At 39.9% G+C, this 10,317-nt stretch overlaps 1 long non-coding RNA gene across 1 annotated transcript; it reads left to right on the top strand.

Annotated features, from left to right (window-relative positions):
- Nucleotides 1–1,469: 1,469 nt before the first annotated feature.
- Nucleotides 1,470–7,828, top strand: LOC112945018. Its single transcript, XR_003248915.1, has 3 exons — nt 1,470–1,535; nt 7,182–7,293; nt 7,731–7,828. It is a non-coding gene; the product is annotated as an uncharacterized LOC112945018 (long non-coding RNA).
- Nucleotides 7,829–10,317: the final 2,489 nt, after the last annotated feature.

The raw sequence follows: 10,317 nt of genomic DNA, 5'->3' as shown, positions 1-10,317 counted from the left end.
TATTGCAGTAGCATGTCCCATGATGCTCACAAAAGATCACTGAAAGCCTGGCTGGAAAGAGTTGTATGACGCCTTTTTAAAATACTTCTGATCTAAACAGCATTTCTGATGCTAATGAGACTGGACAGTTTTTACTGGACTACTGTAAGCTTCTTTTCTTTTTTTAATCATATTAAACTTTCTGACAGCCAGAAAACAAAAGTACCATCTTGGCTTCCTCCCTACAAATGAGTCTGATTGTGAGAAACTTTGGTTTTCTCTGGTTTGGAAGCTTGATAAGTGTATTTAAAAACAAACAAACAAAAACTCCAAACCTCAGGCTCACTTTTTTTTTTTTCTTCACTGTCTTAGTCAAAGAGATGAAATCTCTCAATAGTAAAATTGCCTTGGAAAGGATGATTCTGTTGGTCATACGTCCACTGCACTTTAAAACAATAAATGGTCATTCTAATGTCTGTTCTTACCAGGTATCTGTTCTCATTTTCAGATACTTTGCCTGGCAATTATATATATTAGGGGTTGCTGCTTAGAAGTAATAAAACATGCTGTAAATGTGATCTATAATGCTACAGGGAAAGCATATGCTGAAAGCTTCTCCCAGGGTTAAGTGAGGCATTTAATCACCAAAGTTTTGCTCTTTGGCCTTTAAAATGTTAGATTACATATATGCTGTAGTCATCTCCCCCAGGACATAAAACAGAAGCTTGTACAGTTTGAATTTTGATCTGCTGTTATCAATTGCTTCTGATAATCACTGAAACTTTGAAACTTTTTAACACTATGTTTATGTTTTTATCATCTCTTTTATAAATATAGAATGATGGCATTCTATTCAGTGCACCCTGAATTTTAGTTGTGAAAATAATATAAAGAATGATGATCATCCAAAATTATATTTTAACTTGTCTGGATTGTTATGAGTAGTGATATTTGCTCTCTTTAGAGCTTAAATTGGAGGTGGCGGGGGGGGCGCGGAGAGGGGAGGAAGCCTTCCTGTTTGATTTGTTGTTGTTATTACTCCTACATTCTTGTGCAAGACTTAAAGTCATTTTAGTGTGAATTCTTTACATAACTGCTATTTTGAAGGGTACCAGGAGTGACTGTCAGTCGTTAAACCCTTCTGAGCAGTAACAACCAGGAGGGCATAATGAAGTCTCCAACAAAGGTGAACATGGGAAAAGACAGAAAGACGCTTCTGTGCACACCACCTGCAGCCAGGAGAGGAACAAAGCAAGGAAAACCTCTAAAATTTACTGTGTTTCTCTGTTGTAGGGAGCAAGAGAGTTAAAACAGATAACCTAGGAAAAGCTTAAGAAAACTATAGGAGACTTTCTGATAACATAATTGTGCACTAGATCTAGTTGATAGTTTTCAGAATTATAAAGCACTTTACATTGTATGTTGGAGAGATTTTTCATACAATGGACATGTTTTGTGAGAGCTTTATTTTCTCTCTTTCTCAGATTTGTCCTTGAAGAAAACACTTGAGCTGAATATTGCTGAACTGTGGGCAAAGGTGGATTCTGCTCTGAACTGTGAGGACAAAGTCCTTGTTTGTTTACTGCACATAATTTCTTTCTCATTTACTATTTTGCTGTTTGTTATCTGCAAGGTAATGGATTCTGAATAAGAAACAGAATTGGATGGATGTCTGGGTTATAGGGGCGCGTCCCTCTACCCCATCAGCAGTGCTTGGTGCTTATCTTTTGCAGCACATCACATAGTCACAGGCATGTGGAGAGATTGCTGTTATTTTTATAAGTAGTAAGGTGGTGCCTCACTGCAGGTGGTTCTCTAGTACAGAGAGGTGATGTTATGATGTGCAATGTTAAGAGCAGGACGGGTTGTAAGGAAGATGCAATTTAAACAAATTTTAAGGCTTCACTGCAAATCTCACCCTTTAGTTTGGTCATTTCTAGAGGAGTCGCCTTGAAAGATATAGGGCAGTCAAGGGATGATGACTTTGATATTATTTTAGATTAGCTTTATTTTTACCTGAATATTAATCTGAGAGGTCAAAGAACAAAAATGGAGTGTGGAAAAAGAGAATCTTGTGTTTCCATGTGTGTATTTATAAAGTTTGTCTTCACAGTTCCCTTGACAGTTAATGTGGTGACCCAGCAAAGGTTCTGTTTCCAGCTGCTTGCTGCCTCCAGCATTCTTCAGGTTGCTTTGATCTATCCCTAGATCATATGGACACTTCCTACAGAATACGCATGAACAAACAGAACAAAGGGAAAACTCTTTCCTAAGCTTAATTTAATTCTATTAAATGCACTCATAGCTCATGAACTATGACTAGTTTGGAGACTATAAGAGTTCATATTGTTGAGCCATTTTTAATGTTTAATATCTCAAAATATTTTAGAGAGTAGACAAGGTGAGAGGTGATATCACACACTCTGCAGGACAGCAGGACAGTCCAGTGGAGCGAGCAGCTCTTGAATTTCTGGGATTCTTTTGTTCGCTCCATAGTGTGAGCAATAAACTGAAGATGCCTCTATAGAATTACAGTCCATGAAGCTAATACTCTTAGGCAGTTCATTCACATACCATAGAGCACTTAAAATCTAAAGCTGATATAACACACTACAAATATTTAGCAAAATCAGTTTTTAGTATTAATCTTTGGCTATTAGAGAATGTTTGAACAATTAGTCTCTTTTCGGTCCAGCTATGCAGCACATCCACCAGCACAATAATGTTATTAAGCAATTGTTACACAAAAGTGTGTTTTAGACAGTAAACTGGTTACAGTGTATTCTACTCGTGTACTGAGCACAGGATATATAAAACATGTAACCAGACCCAGGATCCTACATCAAAACTGACTAGTTTAAATACAATGATGAATTTGACTTATTTGGTCATAATTAGCAAGAGTCAGCCATTTGAACAGTTTACTAAGCCACTGTCTGTGTATTGCCCATGTAGTGAAGCTGATATTTTTGGCAAGTGCTTATCAGCAGCTGGTAGCCATGAATATTTTTGCTGTACAGCAAAGCACAAGCTGTTTCTCATAGTACTGAAATCTGTAGGCTCCTGGGCAGTGATGTCAAGGTTTCTCACAGGCTTTTGTACCCTGCACAAGGCTGTCAGTGCTACAGCAGCTTTGGCACTACGCTATTTCTGTCACCAAGGCAAATCTCTGTGCTCACAGAAACAAAGGGCTCTATGATGTGATTTTTATAAGCCTGTTGGGCTGATGATTTTCTAAGCGTGTTGGGTCACATTCTGATTTTCACCTGCTCATTTAAGCAGTTCTTCAGTTGCTTTGTTTCTTTGTGATTGAAAGAGAAGAGTTTAGGAGTATACAGATGACAATAGCGCATGGGAAAAAAAATTCAGTGAGGTCACTGTGTTTCTTCAGATGAGGAAGAGGTTAAGGACAGCCATTCAGGCTTGCTGAGAATGCAGATCTCGTAAATGGTAGAGAGTCTCAAATGTTCATCAGGCAATTTATACCAGAAATGTCATGGTGTTTTTCAAATATGTTATTTGCCAACTAGTTTATTGTTATCTTCCTCCTGGAGTTCCATGTACAAAAAATAAATCAAAAGCTGCTTACTAGAGGGGAGAAGTGGGAGAATTTCTGCTGCATTTTATTCAAATAGTTACACTGATCCAAAGAGCATAACAGAAGCAAAATGTCATGGTTCTGATTTTGTTCTCACACTTCATCTGCTTTGCCTTAAAGAGAAAGACTATGCAATGTTTAGAGCAAGGGAAACTGGTTCTATCCATGTGCATATGTGGTTTGTATGCTATACTCCGAAAATAGTATATTACCAGAACAACACTTTGCATGTTTGGAAGTTTGACAAGTGTATTTAGAAAACTGTTAGGGGTGAGCTGTGGCCTACTCTGCTCAAGCAGTTGGTTTTAATGTCTGAAATAACTTCAGCTGGCCATGGATATGACTTCTATTTCAGAAGACCAGAGAGTAATTGATATGTTTTTTAATTGTACTATTGTGTTCTGCCTCTCTGTCAGTAGCTCCATTGTGGCATTTGAGAAAGCAGAGTCTACAAAGAGGTTCAGCCACCCTGAGGGTAGCTCATTTGTTACCCATTAGTTGTCTTTGGGTGCACAGAGTCAGAAGTCGCACAATCTCCAGAATCCAAAGCAGGACGTCCTTTAAGGAGGAAGAGTCCCTCAGAGTAAGGAGGTCCTGCAGATGAGGTCAGTGGGATTTAAAAGTATCAACATTTCATCCCTTTTCGCCCAGTTTTACAGCAAATGACCTCCAAGTGCAATCATGTGCTGCAAGATGATGCAATATGTCCCTTGAATATAGAGAATTATTTTTCAATAAGTCCTTGAGTGCATTTTTGGATAAATTCTATCACAACAATGTGACAGTCGAGGTATATTTAGTTATTCTTTCACATATGCCTGATAATCCTTGCAAAACTAAAAAGTCATCATGTTGCAGTACAAGTGCAGAAAGAAATGAGAAAAAAAATGCAATAATCTGAGATAGATAGGGAGCACCTTTTATGAAAATATTTCTGATTAAAACTGGAACTGGTTACTGAAAACAGCATGGTCATAGTTTTTTAAATAAAAAGAGAAAAAAGAAGTAGCATATGATGCCTCCTACAGAGTGGGGAGGAGTGGGGAATAGTTACAGTATTTCCAGAACTCTTCTCCATCAGGGAGAGTGAAAGGAAGCCAGAGTGGAAGTTCTTCTCTGCTGACAGGATCCAGCACACGTGGTTAGAAGCCTGTAGGGAATGGGTGGTGCTAGACAGATCATTCACCAATTCCCTAGAATACTTCGATCTCCTGAAGTATTTAATTTAAGAATGCAACTTTTTATATTCAGCTGCCACTGAGTTTTTGTAGTGTGGATGTATAGTGTGGATGTGTATGGAAGTCATAAATTTAAGTCAGGTGAATTTGAACAGTGAACATATGGACTAATTAGAGATGGAATGGATCTGCAGTATAACAAAGTTCCAGTGAAGCCAAGACTGGAATATTACACAAGTACTGTTTCCTTCTTTGCTTGGGAGCAGTTAGCTATTTTAATTCTTCTTATTGAAATATGAATCCTTTAAGTCCTTCTTTGATCTGTGCTGTGTTGACTTCATGGGCAATACAAAACACGACAGGAGAGAGCCATGAGGCTGTAAGTCAGGCTTTCCAGAGTAATCACTTCTTTCTCTCACACATCAGATGTTGTCATCAAGTTTTATGAGTAAAAGTGTTATTTTTCTCAGATGCTCCTGACACTCTTTGTCTTAATTAGCAGTAGTGCAAGTTTCTTCCTAAGACTAGAAGAACATTTAATTACGAAGAAATTTTATGGTAAATGCACCCATGTAGTATTTCTAAACAAAAGTGATAAAAAAAACTTTTCTACTGCTCAGAAAGTTTTCTATGTAAAATTCATTGTGGAATTGTTGCAGTAGGGTTAAAAGGCACAGTATTTTCCCCTTTGGGGAGCAGATGGTGAGCTCTGATTTGTAGTACAGAGGCCAACTGCTCTGAGGGCTACAAATCAAACCCACATTCCAACCAGACACCTGTAGATGCTGAAGCTGTAGCCGTATTCCATGTATGTGGTAAGTCCTTCTGTTTCTTGTTCTTGCTCTGATGTGCCATCTTTTCCCACAGTCCCAGGTGAATATGTAGACATTTTTTAGTCTTTTGACCCTGATCCAAAAGAAGTATTTTATTCAATCACTGATCTCAGCAGATGCAAACTGGGATATTTTATATAATGCCCAATTTGAAAGAAGAAACTATGTGAGATAATCCAAATGACAGTGGTCAACATTTTTAATAGTTTTCTTAAACTGAGTATTAGCTCAGGTGTTGACCAACCAACTTTTAAAGTAAAAGAAAATATGGACTAAATATCCCCTATTTTTACAGTCCTCATGACAGCAATGTGTGACAGGGCAGCTCCACACACCAGTTCAATACCAGGAGCTCCCTGAGCCCAGGTGCCTCCAGCTTCCCAATAAGCTGGCCCTGATGCTGAGAATGATGTTCCACATGATTTTATTTCTCATCTCAGTGTTTTGCTCCTGTTCTTTAAGAGAACTGATAAATAGAAGTCCCTGAATGAAGTGGTTTGGCATTTGTTTTCTGATGTGGCAAACAACAAACGTAGCACTGTCATAGCTGTGTTCAAGGCCTTCTTATTCATCAGTAACCTTAAACTAGCTGTGCCCTGTCATTATGAGATGCTGTAGATATTTCTTTTCATCAGTTGCAAAGTAGAATTGACAAGAGAAGTGCTTGGAGAACAGCACGTAATAAGAGACATCTTGTACATTTGAATAGGGCATTTATAGATTACTTTTACTGTCAGTTTTTTTGCCATGGGATGGCACTTCTAAATTCTCTACTACTTCATGCTTTGTGGAAGCTCCTTATATTTAGAAGGGTAAAACAGCCCTGTGGTGCCAGTGTCTGAAGACCAGGAGCAGTTGAGCACAGCAGTGCTTTAGAGCATTCTGCTACTTGCTCTTGCTGTGAGCAGGCAGGAGTCAGTCCATGCCCTGCACTTAACTTGCTGTGTGAATCCCAGACTGTGTGATACATGGTGCAGTTCCTATGCAACACGACTCTCACTGGGCAGGGCTGCTTAGTGCTTCTTACTGTTTGAGCATCCTGCACTTCAGTTTTCTGTTTAAGTGGTGATCCAGTAGAAGTGGGCTGCTTTTGCCCATGTACTATAGTATCGTGTGAAAAACAAGATTATTTGAACCCTCAGAGGACAATGCACACTGGGTTTTCCTCTACTAAGTTTTGGTTTTCTGGAGTTGCTTTAAGGATGTGGATATCAAAAAGCATTTCTCAGGCTCTGTGAAGGTGAGAAAACATGGTATGTGTGTACAATAAGCCATCGTAGCTTTTTGCAAAAGGTCACTCTGTACAGTTCCTGGTCAAGAGAAGCTGTAGTAAGTGCTGTTGTTTACGGAGAAGCAGTTTGTCCATTTATGTCACTCAGTGCAAGAAAGGCACTTGCTGAGCTTTGCTTGTAGGCTGAGGTGCAGCATGATCTCTGCCCCTACAAGAAAGCAGAGCTACAGTAGGTCTACAGATAGGTAGGTAGGTAATTCAGTATTAGGAAGAGAAAACAAGACATAACATAAAAATGCAAGTCATGCTGTAGATGGAAGATGGTCTTGCTGGACTACGTTCTAATGGAAATCCCTTTGCAGGATACTTCAAACATGATGGATGGCATCCTGTAGAATGGCTCTGTGACTTGTTCCAGTCAGAAACTGAGACAGTCTGAAAGGAAGTTGCCAACTGCCCCTGCAGAATCAGACCGTGAGTGTGTACAAGAACAGTGGGGATACAATTTTACGTGTGTATCTTTCTGCCAAAAAAAAAAAAAAAAAAAAAAAACCACCAAGACTGCAAATTTTAGAGGATTAATCACCTGAGGTTTTTCTTTAATTTATTACCAATAGAAATAATGTTCATTTTGTTTCTGTTTCTCAGAGACACCCATGTAACTTTAAAGAGGCATAAATAAAATGAAGTCTATGTCGGCTGTGGGTCTGTGCAGCAACTGTTCTCCTGACACTATATTTTATCTGCATATACTCATTTTTTTCCTGAGTAACTGTCTCAATTTATCAAAATATTTGTAAATGGATTCAGTTTCTAGTGAAATTTGCTTTCACTAGCACAATAAAATGACAGGCAAGACTTACACCGAGTGGGAGGGGGAAAAAAAAGCAAAAATATGTTTTCTACTCTAGGTTGAACGGCTCAGTCCTAAGGCATTTGCCGTGATGATTGTGTGAGCCAGTACTCTCACTTAGCAGCTACCATGTTTCTGGGGAGAGATGTTTCATTTCATCAGACAGATTTCTCCACAACTGAAGAAGCAGGAACAAAGCGGTAGGTGACAGAGGAAGGCTGTGTATTGTAGTAGGGAGGGAACTCACCCGGGGAGGAGGGACACCTGGGTTCTTTCCTGTCTCTACCAGTAACTCACTGCTTCCTTGTCTTGCTTTCCTCCTCTGTGTAATGAGTTAATGATTTGTTCCTGTATTTTGGAAGTGCTCTATAGTCTGAGGACACCTGGGGGGCTATGTGACAATTTATTGCAATAATAAAACAGATTAGTTGCTAAATGTTTCCCATCATTTCCCCAGCAAATGAAATGTCTGCAATAGCAGAGGCTTGCTTTAACTCCGAGTGCATAGGTGTGGCAAGATTGCTTAGGGCTCTTGCCCTTCCAGATCCATCACTAGTGGTTCTGTGCGATAACGTAAGTCCCTGTATTAGCTGTGTCAAGTTTTGAGAAAATGGTGACAAGGGCAGGTGCCATCATGATGGGCGAAAGTCCTGTCTCTCTTCAGAGGGTGACATTTGACTGCTCTCCAGAGCTATCCTAGAGGAGGAAGTGAGTTGGTTAAAATGCCATATGTGGGATCACTTTCAGTAGTTCAGTCACACACTCCTGCTGGCACAGGCTGGTCTAAGAGATCATCTGTGTGGCAGATGCCACAAATGCTCATTGCATCATGGCAAGGTTGTGCACCTGAAGCTGCAGAAATCTGCATACTTTGCCTACACACTGGATAAAATCAACTTTAGAGCTCAGATCAATATATTGAAGTTTAAATCTGTTGTATGAATCAAAAAATCCAGATGTCAAGTTTGTATATTAAACCCTAGTCAATAGGAACAAAAGGGAGGTTTGGAAGTGTTTGGAAGTCTCCACGTGCACTGACAGCCCGAGGCCTCACTGAAGGGCCTGTGCCATGAACAAGCTGGGGTCGTCGTTGTGCTGAGCTCAGTGGATGTTTCACTATTGACAGGAACTGCTTGTGGGTGAGCAGGGCGTGAATGTCACTGCCTCATGTGCAGGCAATGCTGACCTATGATCATACAGTCTGTTTGACCTGTCTTGAGCCCATCTTTCACTCATCCATTGCCTCCCAGATTGAGGTCTCCCAAAACAGGCAATGTAGCCTAAAAAAAGAAGGGAAAATAATGCATTGTATGTGATTCTCTTTTCATCAAAACGCCTTGTCATGTTCTGTCATCTCCCAGGAATCTTAAAGTCTCTTGCAGTTTACAACAAAACCATGCAGTCTTCAGTGTAAACGAGGTTCAGACTATTGGGTATTTCACTTGTGGTTTCTTTGGAGGTCTGGATGTCAGAATCTCTGTTTAAGTAGCCAGAGGTCCCAAGTTGGTGCATACAGCTGGACAATCCACTGTCTGCTACAGAGATACAGGAGAGGCCCCACTACATTATTTGGATAAAACTATCGGATTTATTCCTGGCTTTTTGCCTTGGTCATATTTACAGTGTTACACCCAACCTATTCAAATAATTTGGGTAGCAAGTTGGATGCTTATATGAAAGTAGTTGTAATTCCAGCCTGAAAAAATAAGCAGCAATTTAGTAGATACAGAGAATAATTATTTTTCATATGATAATGTGGATATATAGCACTTCACTGTAACAGCTGACTATTTTGCTGCAGGCAAAATACAGCTTTGATAAAGTACATTGCCAAAAAGAATGTAACTAGTTTGACAAATGCACCACACTGGTAAGAGTGTGCTTTTGCTACCTGTGTACAAGACGTGACTTTATGTGATTATGCATAAAAGCAACTACCACAGATATTGTTGTAAACACAAGTGAAATAAGAAGAACCATGAAGCCCAGAGCAATTTTCAGCCCTCAGCATGTGAATCAACTGATTGATGAAGGAGAGCCCCTCAGCCCCATCTGCGGGACTGTTTCTTGGGTAGTGGTGTGTGGGTGGCTGTTGCTGCCCTCTAAGTTCTCAGAGGGTCTTCCATCAAACAGCTGCAAGGGGAAATTATGTCATTTTTTTGTAAAGAGTCTACACACTGTCACAAATGCTCACGAGCAACGTGTGGATGTGTGTTTGAAATGAACAGTCTATGTTTTAATTGCCTGTAAATGAAAGCAACTCTATAGAAAAAAATCTCAGGAAGTGGTGATATTACTTTGCTCTAAAGGTGAAAATTAGAAATACTGTTCTAGGAGAGGCAGCTGCTTTCTCCTGTTTGTGCTGCCCTGGCCTGTCCTGCTGCCACGTGTGCTCCTGCGCTCAATCAGTTCCCCGAGATGCTCCCACTGAGGTGCCCTGCTGGGAGCAGCTCCACATCTCCGTGTTAGGGCTTACGTTAGTGGCCGAGCTCACCCATAACCAAATTGGAGGGAAGAAACCAAATTTCTTCCTTATTTGGTTTATTTTTTTCAGTAATGCAGAGAAAGTCCAGCTTTTAGAGCACCTCTGCAGGAAAATGTAATGTAAATATTGTTAACCCATGGAATCTGAAGGAGCTTTGTGG

This window comes from Nothoprocta perdicaria, unplaced genomic scaffold (genome assembly GCF_003342845.1).
Source record: "Nothoprocta perdicaria isolate Ctin4 unplaced genomic scaffold, notPer1 scaffold_18, whole genome shotgun sequence".
Classification (NCBI taxonomy): Eukaryota; Metazoa; Chordata; class Aves; order Tinamiformes; family Tinamidae; genus Nothoprocta; species Nothoprocta perdicaria.
The sequence above is the reverse complement of the archived record's forward strand: the minus strand, read 5'-3'. Positions and strand labels throughout refer to the sequence as shown.